The following is a 13881-nucleotide window of genomic DNA, read 5'->3' as shown; positions in this document are numbered from 1 at the left end:
TGAAGGAGGCAGCACACGGGACTCCTCCTCTCTTAACCACTTCCCTGGCATGGTCGCATCAGATGCGACCAAGCCTGCAAGTGTCTTATCTGATCTGGTTGCACAGGATGCGACCAGTCAGATAGAGTGTTAGCAGAGGGACCAGAAGGTCCGTCTACCTCCCTGCCCCCTCCCCCAGTGTTGCCGTGCTGCCAATCATTGCTGATCGAGAACAACAAAGGGGCGACCCGGCACTGGTCATACAGGGATACACATTTAATATGAAAAAAAACAAGATTGGATTTCTGTTTTGAGCCTAGCTGGTTTACCTTTCCCAGCTGCAGCATTTTGGTGATTGCATCTCTAATAACGGATACATCTGCGATTAATCTCACGGAGCCCTGACAGGCCTGATCATAGCTAACATTGAATGTGTGTTCTCTCTTTTTTTGATTGTTCAGTTATCCACATAGCCATTATATTAATTTTGACCTTTCTCCCATGTATATAGGCATTCTGGATAGCTGACAAAGATAAAATTGTTTAAATATCTTCATGTTACGGATGAGTCTAAAACAAACCTGTGAGGTCTCTATTTTTCACCACTTTTCTTTCCGTGGACTCTCATCCATGATCCAGGGGCACAATACCACAGCTGTGGGATTTGGTGTCTCCTGCCTAACATAGAAAGCAGATCCACACTTTACTCTTGTGACCAAACAGTCACATTCTCCTATTTTAGGTGCACTCTCTTTGGAGTCTGACCCAACTTCTCTACTATCAAACCACACTGCTAATGCCCGATCTCGTCCGATCTTGGAAGCGAAACAGTGTTGGCCTGGGTCAGTACCTGAGGAGGAGACTCACAGGGAATACCCAGTGTTGTAGAGTATTAATCATTTCATATGATGTGCAGTATGTGACATCAACAGCAGCATCACCAATTGTTTCTAATTTTCATTAACTTTCTCCTGAGATTGTGTATAGTTTAATCTGAAGGACCAACTTTAGTCCTCAAAGTACACATATAGATATAGGTCCTTGTAATATACTTGTGCAGTTTCCTCACAAACAGAATGAACCTTGTACTGTTTTGTTAATAAGTTTTGACCCTGACAGACTTACTATTCAATTGACCATATAGTGGTTTCATTAATACAGATTGTCTGTACTAGTCGGGTTGAAATGGATGTACGACTTTGAAGTGTCTACATCCTTTCTTATCTCATTCTCTGAGGCCGGACCAGAACATTTTATCATATTTTTTTTCAATTCAACCCAATGTGCACAGAACTTAATTTGGATCATATTTTCTATAATGGGCAATTACACTGATTTTAAAGAATATCGCAATAAAGTTATGTTTTATCAGCATTCCTTATGATTAACTTGATAATTACTATAAGTTATTTCAATTAAATAAGAGTGCGCCCACACAAGAGCCTTCTTTCTTCTCCTCTTTTTGACAATCATTGCTGATCGGTCAGCATGGCAGGATCCCCCACCCCCAGTGGCTGCAGACAATAGCAGACGCTGGTAAGTGTAAATCAAGCCCAACACCCCCCCCACCCCACCCCACACACACACGCCCCCTATGTACCTGACAGCCGTCCGGGCTCTAAAAACTAAAGTCGCGATGGTCGCGATGTTCTCGACCGAAGTTCCGATGTTCGAACAAAAACTTTTTTATTTTTTTTAACAAAAATAATTTTGGATAGGGTTACATTTTGGATAGGGTTAAATTCATGTTCACCTAATTCACTCATTTAAAAAAATTACAGGTTACCGTTCCCAATCGTAGTCCATGTGGATCGTAAAGTATGAAAAAGTTCCAGAAAAGAAATGTGGAAAACTCATGTCGACCTTTTCACGTGTCGACCTTTCATGTGTCGACCATTTTCATGTGTCGACCATTTGTCCATGTCAACCATGTCAATGTCGACCAGTAGTGATCGACCTAATGAGTGTCGGCCTTAACACTGTCAACCATCTGACTGGATACCATGCTCCACTGTGTCACCTCCACTGTATGCGTACATGGTGCATACTCCACTGCTTCCACAGTTTGTACATTCACAGGTGTGTGCTCCCTTATATATATATATACACACACACACACACACACACACACACACACACACACACACACACACACACACACACACACACACACACCATTTCCCCCCTACATGGCCTGGCTGGATTTGTGTTACATTGCAGCTCATTATACCTGGTCAATAAATCACATGCTGGTTATTTATCGTGTGGACTGACCTCATCACACAGTACCTTGATGGCACCTATAGCAGCACCTATAAGATCTAATACGTTTTGCCTTTTAAATTATTGCTACTTTGAAGTATCGGCCAGACTCACTAGACAGTCGCCGATGCCGGTGTTCCTGTCATCCCCTTAGTCAGCTGCTACTGTTACCCCTTAGTCAGTTGCAGTCATTTAAAATCCCACCTACAGTACTGTGGGCTGATGTCTGACATGGCTAAAAAACCATCTGCATTATGAAACTAAAGCTACGAGGCATTTCATCTCTGTTTTTCCCAGTCATTAGAATTTACGTACACTCGGTACTGCTGTCACATGTATATGCTAAGGCAATATTGGTTAGGTAAGGCATACAGCAGATACAGGTGTGCTTTGGATTTTGGACATATACTCCCTCTCTGGGTATCATGGACACCAACAGAGGGAGCCTGTGGTACCGGTATTCCGGTGACGGCACATCACTGTATGTCGGGATTCCGGCGTCAGCATTGTGATGCCGGGATCCCGACAGGCAGTCTCATGATTGCTTCCCTGTGGAGCAAAGACAACAGTTGATTTGGAGAAGTACATGGTCTCACTGTCTAATAAGAAGAGTTATGTAGAGCACGGGCTATCCTTGCTAATTCGGGAATTGCAATAGATCAGCAAGGGCTTGAGCTCATTTTGCTGCACTGCTATAAGACTTTGTGCAGTGAAATACAGGTTCATGTACGGCAGTAATCATAGGCATATGGGGTGCGGGTGTGCATATATTAGTCCGCACACCCCATGGGCAGCCTCCATCCTCAGTGAGACACCAATCCCAGCTGTGTTCCTGGGGGCAGGGCTGTGCATCATTGATTTAAGGGGCACTGCAATACAGCTCCGCCATATCATCGACTGGCCCCCAGGAAGAGTGAGGTAAGCAGTCTGTGTTGGGTGTGTGGCTACGTGGAAGTTCTGGCTATGTCAAGCACACCCTCACAAAGACCCTGCACACACCTTCGGCTGTAACTAGGTGTACAAGCAGTGCCATTACTCAAAGTGCAAGGCTGAAAGGGAATCACCCTCACTGCCTTTGTGGTACCTGTACTTGTCTTGCTGGCACCCTGCAGCCTAGACAGCAACCAAGCAGACCCCTAGGATGCAGCTGGCATTCAGCTTCCTAGTCCCAGGCCGGTCTTCCATGGCGTCCTGGGTGTGGGGTGCAGCAGGGCTAGTCCAGGGAGCATTAATACCCTATTAAGGCACTGGGCGCCCCCAACTGCTTTCAGCTCAATTGTGTTGCCATTGAAGTAGAGCAGCATCGGATTCACTGGACAGGTAATTTAATAGTTAATTAATCTTCACGAGCTGCCAGCACACAATATTTTTTTTTTCTTATAGTGTTTCCTGCAATCCACTCAATGCCAGGTCATTGTTGTTGGTTTATAATCCCTGAAATAATTTCCTTGTTGATCCATACTATTGGGATCAAAAATGGCCTGGACTACTACAGGAAGAAACTAATTACACTGCATTTGTATATTAAATTGTAACTATTATTAGCTTTTATTTATATGGCACCACAGTGGTCCACAGTACTGTACAAAGTACATAAACAGAAAGAGTATGAACAAAAAAGACTTAAGGTGGCTATACATTAAGCCGAGGTATTGCATGCAGCCTCGAATGTGATACCTTGGCAACTCCCCACCGGCAGCTATGTCGCATGATACATTGTATGCGGTCATTTTGCATACGATCTTTTGCATGCGATCCCATTCACTGCTCCAGGATACTATGTATCCTTGGTGCAGCAGTGACGATCTCTGGATCGGATCCGATACACACGGGACAGTGCATGAATCAGAATCGGAAGTAAATTACACATGATTTGACACTTTTCAAACAATTTATTGATCCAGTGGGTTGAAATCATGCAGAAAAGGGCCAAATGATACTAGTGTATGGGGACTTTACAGTATAAAACATTGCAAAATCTTGGTGTGGGAGCAGGTAATCCATTGGGAGGAGAGGCAGCATTCAATTGCGGAGTAAGTGAGAAAGTGTTGGAACTCTGTTTTACATTGTCCTCCTGCAGTATTATTCCCTGCAACCAGGAGCTGCAAGGCCGCTCATTATGTAAGCCGCAGTTCTGGAGAGTTCCGGGACACTTCTCTTTCAAGTCTGTTGTGTGGCCAGAGGTCAGGTGGTTTACTATAAATCACCATTATGGATCACACCTGACACCTGCCTATTTAAGTCTGCCTGGTCCCAGCACTCTTTGCTGAATCATTACTGTTTCCTGTACTGGACCTGTGTGCCCATGAGCTTCTGTGATCTGCCTTGCCTGTTCATGTTCTGGTATATATCTGTTTTGCTATGAATCCTGTATATTTATACCAGAAGAACGTCTACTACCCACCAGGTTACCATCCTTTGTTTATTTATCAAGGACTTAACTTGTGTGTGCCAAAATTACCTCTCTGAACTCTGAGATACTGCCTGCTTTATTATTTACCATTTGCTACCAATCAGAACACAGTTTTTTTCTGCAGTTATCTCTGTTGTGCATATTCTGCACACCTCGTGTCAGCATACCAGCGTATATTCAGGACTCACAGTATTTTACTTGTGTCTTCATTGATAACTGTATGCTGCATTAGTTCAGTCTGTATACTTTTTTCCCTAGAATACATACCATTGTGTGAATATTACTCTTTGTGACTTCTAGTGCAACTGCATCCAGAAGCAGATGGAGTGTGTTTTGAGAGGAAGATGAGCCTTCAGCAGCATTGAGGAAGATTGGAGTGGAGAAAGGTGGAAGACAAGGAGGCCAGACAAGAGGAGGTTACAAAAGTCCAGTCTAGAGACGACCAATGAGTGGAAGAGGGTCTTAGTTGCCTCCAGAGTAAGAAAGGGTTTGACCCTGAAGATATTTCTGATATTGAAAAGGAAGGACTGCAAAAAGTACTGAATGTGTGGTTTGATAGAAAGAGTGAAGTCAAGGATAACTCCAAAACAACAAACCCGTGGGCTATAAGAGATGGTGGTGCTGTCAATAGACAATGAAATTGAGGGAGGTGAGGTTATTAGGAAGGTGGGAAGACTATTAGCTCAATCTTAGCCCTGTTAAGATTAAGAAAGCACTGGGACATCTAGCAGGAAATAGTAGCAAGATAGCCAGAGATATGAGTGAGGAGAAAGAGGTCAGGGGAAAAGAGGTTGATCTAAATGTTGGGTGTACTACGATATACCGGCGCTCGGGATCCCAAAGAGATGATATTGGAGGCCAATAGAGTATCCTTAAGACATTTTTATTTAGTGAATTGAAAAAAGTAAATAAAATGTGAAGTATACAAATAAGTGACACAATAATAATGTGGAGATAACAAGAGTCAGTGTAGTCATTTTTTCTAATGTGTTGCAGTTTCAAACCCTTAATTGCACAATATAGCTATCCCTACATGACAGTAAATGTGTCACAGTATAAGTTACAGGCATTTGTTGAGTAACACTTCCAGAAATGTCCTGAAACACACTGAGTGGTAAAAGTAATAGCCACCATGACGCAGGCATCAGCAAGTTTCTGGTGAGTTTTAAAGGTCAATCATTTAAAAGGCAAACATTCTCTGGATAATGTCTGTGCAAAAGTAGCCCATGTGGTCCAACTTGAACCTGTGCCTGCCTCAGCTTATTTAAGAGGCTTCGGTGAAAGCTAAACATTTTGTACATAATCCATTATGAACCAGATCCTGAGTGTCACGATCCGGGTATCTGGACGCCATTTCTTACCCATCAGATGCCTCCTAAGGCTGGCTCAGCGCTCCAGGACCGGATTCCATCTGTTATCCTGATGTGTACATTCCTGTATCCTCTCCTGTCACTCTGGGACGCTGTCACAGTAAACGCCATATTACACCTGGCATGGCGTCTCCCGCGGCCTCCGCCGCCGTCCCTGAACTTCTGCATGCAGAGTGTCTGAGTGGCGATTACGTCAGCCGCGGCCTCCGCTGTGTCCGCGTGGTTGGATGTGCATCTGTCAGCCTGGCGCCTCCTGTCTCCGGTGGCCGGCGCTGCCATTACTGTTTTCATTACCACATGGATTACAAACCAAACTTCCCTCCAAGTGTCTGCATGGGCGCAGCCATCTTGGATTCTGTCAGCTGATCATTTCCACCAATCTGTTCTCAGTATTGATAATCTGCATAATTGCCTAGCCAATCCCTTCCTTGCTGCAGGTATAAATACACTGTGCCTGAGCAAGGAAGGCGTCAGTGCTTTGGTTGTCAAACCTAGTTCCTGTTTGTCTCTCTCCTGTGATTGTCTTCCAGGTTCCAGCTCCTGTCTCAAGACTTCCACCATAGAGACCCGCACCAGCATTCCACCTGCGGTGTACCCTGACTCTCCAATCCATTGTGGATTCATCTGTTTCCAGCTACAACATTACCTGCTTCCAGCTCAGCTTCCAGCAGAGTACAGCTTCCCTTAAAGGGCCGGTGTCCTTTCTACACTTTACCACTCTCCACCGGTATTATTATTTCTCCGCTCTCAAGTTCTACATTTCAGTTCATATTTCATCGCTCCCAAGTTCATTTATTATTTAACTGGTTCCAGCCAGTATCCACTCCGTGCTAACAACAGTCTGGTTCCAGCCAGTATCCACAGCAGCTGTTTTATCTTCAGCAACCCAGCTTTTCCTGGAACACCAGCTGGCACAATCCTGGGTTATCTCCATTGCTACAGTCGGGCCTGGTAAGGACTTTCCATCTAGAAGATCATAAGAACTATCTCACACTACCAGTGCCCTGTGGCTCCTGCCATCCTGTAGTACCCAGGAACTGTATTTATTCTTTGCTGACTTTTATGTTTTCTTTTACTGCTGCTGTGTTGCGGAGTTGTCATAATAAACATCATTGACTTTTATCCAAGTTGTCGTGGTCACGCCTTCGGGCAGTTATTATTCATGTTACTTACATGTCCAGGGGTCTGATACAACCTCCCAGGTTCCGGTACATCTCAGCCCCTACAACTGAGGCTGCCTCCCGTCAGCTCAGGCCCTCAGTTGTGACAGTAAGCACTGACCTAATGAATCCAGCCGGAGACCAGGATCAAGCGGCCAGGCCGATGCAAGAACTGGCAGCCCGACTAGAACATCAGGAGGCTGCACAGGGCCACATCATCCGCTGTCTCCAGGATCTCACTACTCGGCTGGATGGGATTCAGACAACTCTCCGTGGATCAGGCGCGTCTGGTGCGTCAACCACAGTGACTCCAGCTATAACCCCACCCACCTTACCCATTTCTGCTCCACGTCTTCATCTTACAACGCCAGCAAAATTTGACGGATCTCCAAGATTCTGCAGGGGATTTCTCAACCAGTGTGAGATTCAGTTTGAGCTACAACCTGGCAATTTTCCCAGTGACCGTACAAAAATTGCCTACATTATTTCTCTTCTCAGTGGCTCAGCCCTTGATTGGGCATCACCGTTGTGGGAGAGGTCCGACACCCTGCTATCTTCCTACACTGCCTTCGTGTCAACATTCAGGCGCATCTTCGACGAGCCAGGCCGGGTAACCTCAGCTTCATCCGAGATTCTCCGTTTATGCCAGGGGTCACGTACTGTAGGACAATATCTGATACAGTTCCAGATCCTGGCATCCGAACTGGCATGGAACGACGAGGCCCTGTATGCTGCATTCTGGCATGGCTTATCTGAGCGTATTAAAGATGAGTTAGCTACCAGAGACTTACCTTCTAAGTTAGATGAGCTAATCTCACTCTGCACGAAAGTTGATTTACGTTTCAGAGAGAGAGCAACTGAGCGTGGAAGATCATCTGCTCCAAAATCTTCTGCTCCTCCTCCTCGTCAACTGTCACCATCTAAAGATGAGCCCATGCAACTTGGCCGTTCCCGTTTAACTCCTGCTGAGCGCCGAAGACGTCTCTCCGAGTTTCTCTGTCTCTATTGTGCAGCTCCGTCTCACACCATTAATGCCTGTCCCAAACGTCCGGGAAACTCCAAATCCTAGCTCGCCAAGGAGAGGGCCGGCTAGGAGTAATGATCTCCTCTCCATCTCCTCAAGATTGTAATCTCCCAGTCTCGCTTCAAGTTGCTCAACGTTACCGGAACGTCATTGCCCTCCTTGATTCCGGAGCAGCTGGGAACTTTATTACCGAAGCCTATGTTAAACGGTGGTCCCTACCCACCGAGAGACTTCCTTCGTCCATTTCTTTAACTGCCGTGGATGGCAGCAAAATTTTTGATGCAGTTATTTCTTTAAGGACTCTACCAGTTCGTCTGAGAGTGGGAGTTCTTCATTCCGAACTTATTTCTTTTTTAGTGATTCCAAGAGCCACACATCCTGTGGTCCTGGGCCTTCCATGGCTCCGTCTTCACAATCCTACAATTGATTGGACGACTACGCAAATCCTGGCATGGGGTTCCTCCTGTGCTGAGACATGTTTGTTTAAAGTATTGCCTGTCTGTTCTTCATCCCCCAGGTCGTCTGATGTTCCACCTCCTCCATATCAAGATTTCACGGATGTGTTCAGTAAAGCTTCTGCTGATATCCTTCCTCCTCATAGAGAATGGGACTGTCCGATTGATCTCGTTCCAGGGAAGGTTCCACCTCGAGGCCGAACTTATCCGTTGTCTCTGCCTGAGACGCATTCTATGGAGGAATATATTAAAGAGAACCTAGCAAAGGGGTTCATTCGACCTTCTTCTTCTCCAGCCGGCGCAGGCTTCTTTTTTGTAAAAAAGAAAGATGGTGGTCTGCGGCCGTGCATCGACTACAGAGGTTTGAACGACATTACCATCAAGAACCGTTATCCTTTACCCCTGATTACTGAGCTCTTTGACAGAGTTAGCGGAGCTACCATCTTTACAAAGCTGGACTTGCGAGGTGCATACAATCTCATCCGGATCCGTGAGGGTGACGAGTGGAAGACCGCCTTTAACACCCGTGACGGACATTATGAGTACCTCGTCATGCCCTTCGGATTGAGCAATGCTCCAGCTGTCTTCCAGCATTTTGTCAATGAGATCTTCAGAGACATTCTATACCGTCATGTCGTGGTCTATCTAGACGATATCCTCATTTTTGCCAACGATTTAGAGGAACATCGTTTTTGGGTTAAAGAGGTTCTGTCCCGTCTCCGTGTCAATCATCTCTATTGCAAATTAGAAAAATGCGTCTTTGAAGTCAAGTCCATTCCGTTTCTAGGGTACATTGTGTCCGGTTCCGGACTAGAGATGGATCCTGAGAAACTTCAAGCAATCCAAAATTGGCCGGTACCCTTAACCCTCAAAGGGGTCCAGAGGTTCTTAGGGTTCGCCAACTATTACCGAAAGTTTATACGAGACTTTTCCACCATTGTGGCGCCTATTACTGCTTTCACTAAGAAGGGTGCTAACCCGTCCAAGTGGTCTGAAGAAGCCATGCAAGCATTTCATCTTTTAAAACAAAGGTTCATCTCTGCGCCTGTTCTGAAACAGCCTGACATCGACTCTCCTTTCATCTTAGAGGTGGATGCCTCCTCCGTTGGAGTAGGAGCGGTGTTATCTCAGAGGGCTAAAGATGGCCATCTACACCCTTGCAGTTTCTTCTCCCGGAAGTTCTCCCCAGCTGAGCGCAACTATGCCATTGGTGACCAGGAGTTGCTAGCCATCAAGCTCGCTCTAGAAGAGTGGAGGTATCTGTTGGAGGGAGCTTCTCATTCAATCACCATACTTACAGACCACAAGAACCTTTTATACCTGAAGGGCGCACAATGTCTCAACCCTCGTCAGGCCAGATGGGCACTTTTCTTTTCCAGGTTCGACTTTAAACTCCAGTTCTGTCCGGGCTCTCAGAATCGCAAGGCCTATGCCCTTTCCCGCTCATGGGAGCAAGAAAATGAGTCAGAGTCTTCAGACAAGCATCCTATTATAAATCCGTTGGCATTCTCCACGGTAGGGATGGACTCTACGCCCCCATCAGGGAAAAGTTTTGTGAAGCCGATGCTAAGGAAGAAGCTCATGCATTGGGCCCATGCTTCCCGTTTTGCCGGACATACAGGTATCCAAAAAACCCTGGAGTTTATCTCTAGGTCCTATTGGTGGCCAACTCTGAAAAAGGACGTCTTGGAGTTTATTGCATCTTGCCCAAAGTGTGCCCAACATAAAGTATCCCGCCAGTCGCCTGCGGGGCAACTGGTTCCACTATCCGTTCCCCGTCGACCATGGACCCACTTGTCGATGGATTTCATTACAGACTTACCCATGTGCAACAAGTTCAATACCATCTGGGTGGTAGTTGACCGGTTCACCAAGATGGCACACTTCATTCCTCTCACCGGTCTTCCGTCAGCTTCCAAGTTGGCTCAAGTATTCATACAAGAGATCTTCCGACTCCACGGTCTTCCTGAAGAAATTATCTCAGATCGAGGAGTTCAATTCACAGCCAAATTCTGGCGAAGTTTATGTCAAGTCCTCCAAGTCAAGCTAAAGTTTTCCACGGCTTACCATCCTCAGACCAATGGTCAAACCGAGAGGGTGAATCAGGACTTGGAGGCCTTCCTCCGCATCTATGTGTCCTCCTCTCAAGATGACTGGGTTCAATTACTTCCCTGGGCCGAGTTCTGTCATAACAACCAGTATCATTCTTCATCTGCTTCAACACCATTCTTCACTAACTTTGGATTCCACCCTAAAGTCCCTGAGTTCCAACCGCTTCCAGCAACTTCTGTTCCCGCAGTGGATATCACCTTGCATCAGTTTGCCAATATCTGGAAGAGCGTACGATCAGCTCTGCTCAAGGCATCGTTCAGGTACAAGAAGTTTGCGGATAAGAAGCGTCGAGCAGTTCCTGCTCTCAAGGTGGGTGATCGGGTATGGTTATCCACGAAGAATTTGAGGTTAAGAGTTCCCAGTATGCAGTTTGCACCTCGCTATATCGGTCCTTTCAAGATTGAACAAGTCATCAATCCTGTTGCTTACAGACTCCAGTTGCCTCCCTTCTTAAAAATACCCAGGACATTCCATGTTTCCCTGTTGAAACCGCTGATCTTGAATCGGTTTCATTCCTCACTTCCTCCAACTCCGAAAGTCCAAACTCAACGAGGCGTTGAGTATGAAGTGGCCAAGATCCTGGACTCACGTCACCGTTACGGTCAACTACAATATCTTATTGACTGGAAAGGTTATGGTCCTGAGGAACGTTCATGGACCAATGCTTCTGATGTCCATGCTCCTGCCTTGGTCCGGAGATTCCATTCCAAGTTTCCTCAAAAGCCAAAGAAGTGTCCTGGGGCCACTCCTAAAGGGGGGGGTGCTGTCACGATCCGGGTATCTGGACGCCATTTCTTACCCATCAGATGCCTCCTAAGGCTGGCTCAGCGCTCCAGGACCGGATTCCATCTGTTATCCTGATGTGTACATTCCTGTATCCTCTCCTGTCACTCTGGGACGCTGTCACAGTAAACGCCATATTACACCTGGCATGGCGTCTCCCGCGGCCTCCGCCGCCGTCCCTGAACTTCTGCATGCAGAGTGTCTGAGTGGCGATTACGTCAGCCGCGGCCTCCGCTGTGTCCGCGTGGTTGGATGTGCATCTGTCAGCCTGGCGCCTCCTGTCTCCGGTGGCCGGCGCTGCCATTACTGTTTTCATTACCACATGGATTACAAACCAAACTTCCCTCCAAGTGTCTGCATGGGCGCAGCCATCTTGGATTCTGTCAGCTGATCATTTCCACCAATCTGTTCTCAGTATTGATAATCTGCATAATTGCCTAGCCAATCCCTTCCTTGCTGCAGGTATAAATACACTGTGCCTGAGCAAGGAAGGCGTCAGTGCTTTGGTTGTCAAACCTAGTTCCTGTTTGTCTCTCTCCTGTGATTGTCTTCCAGGTTCCAGCTCCTGTCTCAAGACTTCCACCATAGAGACCCGCACCAGCATTCCACCTGCGGTGTAGCCTGACTCTCCAATCCATTGTGGATTCATCTGTTTCCAGCTACAACATTACCTGCTTCCAGCTCAGCTTCCAGCAGAGTACAGCTTCCCTTAAAGGGCCGGTGTCCTTTCTACACTTTACCACTCTCCACCGGTATTATTATTTCTCCGCTCTCAAGTTCTACATTTCAGTTCATATTTCATCGCTCCCAAGTTCATTTATTATTTAACTGGTTCCAGCCAGTATCCACTCCGTGCTAACAACAGTCTGGTTCCAGCCAGTATCCACAGCAGCTGTTTTATCTTCAGCAACCCAGCTTTTCCTGGAACACCAGCTGGCACAATCCTGGGTTATCTCCATTGCTACAGTCGGGCCTGGTAAGGACTTTCCATCTAGAAGATCATAAGAACTATCTCACACTACCAGTGCCCTGTGGCTCCTGCCATCCTGTAGTACCCAGGAACTGTATTTATTCTTTGCTGACTTTTATGTTTTCTTTTACTGCTGCTGTGTTGCGGAGTTGTCATAATAAACATCATTGACTTTTATCCAAGTTGTCGTGGTCACGCCTTCGGGCAGTTATTATTCATGTTACTTACATGTCCAGGGGTCTGATACAACCTCCCAGGTTCCGGTACATCTCAGCCCCTACAACTGAGGCTGCCTCCCGTCAGCTCAGGCCCTCAGTTGTGACACTGAGAGGTTAACCCAGCTTTGCAAGACAACATGAAAGAGTGTTGGTGCTGCTGTGGAAAGTGTATTTTCTCCACCCTTGCCGCTCTTAGACATGATAAATAAATCACACACCTGTACAGTGTTACTACACAATTTGTGACTGTAATCACTTTAAAATTTGTTAAAGTGACATACAAGCCGACCCTACCCTGCTTTTCACCAGCATTGAGGATCGGAATACACAGAAAATTGACAGAATTATAGTAAAGCCAGCAATCACACTAGCAATCAGTCACAGGTTATACATTAGTATAATAAGCAATATGAGCACATAATCAACTACAAATACATTTCAAGTATGTAAAAGAAACATATTACTGCATTACTTTATATAGGAGTTTTTTAAACGTATTCAGTCGCACAGCGAAAGAAACCAGCAGCAAGTGCATCAGGCACTTATCCAACTATTCATACTCAAAGGTAGATAGAGACTATGGGGGACATTTACTAAACAGTGATAAGAGCGGAGAAGTGAGCCAATGGAGAAGTGCCCACGGCAACCAATCAGCACTGAAGTAACATCTATAATTTGCATACTATAAAATTATACATACAGATATATATGGACGGGCCCGTTGCATGCTGGGAGGCCGAAAAGCTTTGACCGTTTGGTGCAAATCCGCTGTCGCGTCATCATAACCCAATGTTATCATGTGGATAACCTGTGGACCCTCCTGGAGAAAATACTTGTATACAAACCTGATGGTTTGTGTTCAAATAAAATGGTGGGAGAAATGCCCATGTATAGAACAGGTCCTGAATGATCGTTCGCAGCTTCCCCCCTAGCTGCAGCATGATTGACATGCTCAGCATTTGGGGGGCAGAATGGGGACAGCGACCGGGACTGTTCAACAAAATTGGGGCCTATTCATCAACATTTAAGGCAGTACTCCCTGTTCTGGTACTCTTAGCGCATGCACCTGGAGCAAGAGCGGTTGGATCAAACAAAATCAGAACATGTGCTCGGTGTGACTTAGCGGTGTTGCATC

At 46.1% G+C, this 13881-nt stretch overlaps 1 pseudogene; it reads left to right on the top strand.

Annotated features, from left to right (window-relative positions):
• The first annotated feature begins 751 nt into the window (after positions 1-751).
• On the top strand, positions 752-870 carry LOC134946246 (5S ribosomal RNA; annotated as a pseudogene).
• The last annotated feature ends 13011 nt before the right edge of the window (positions 871-13881 follow it).

This window comes from Pseudophryne corroboree, chromosome 7 (assembly GCF_028390025.1).
Source record: "Pseudophryne corroboree isolate aPseCor3 chromosome 7, aPseCor3.hap2, whole genome shotgun sequence".
In the NCBI taxonomy this organism is placed as follows: domain Eukaryota; kingdom Metazoa; phylum Chordata; class Amphibia; order Anura; family Myobatrachidae; genus Pseudophryne; species Pseudophryne corroboree.
The sequence above is the reverse complement of the archived record's forward strand: the minus strand, read 5'-3'. Positions and strand labels throughout refer to the sequence as shown.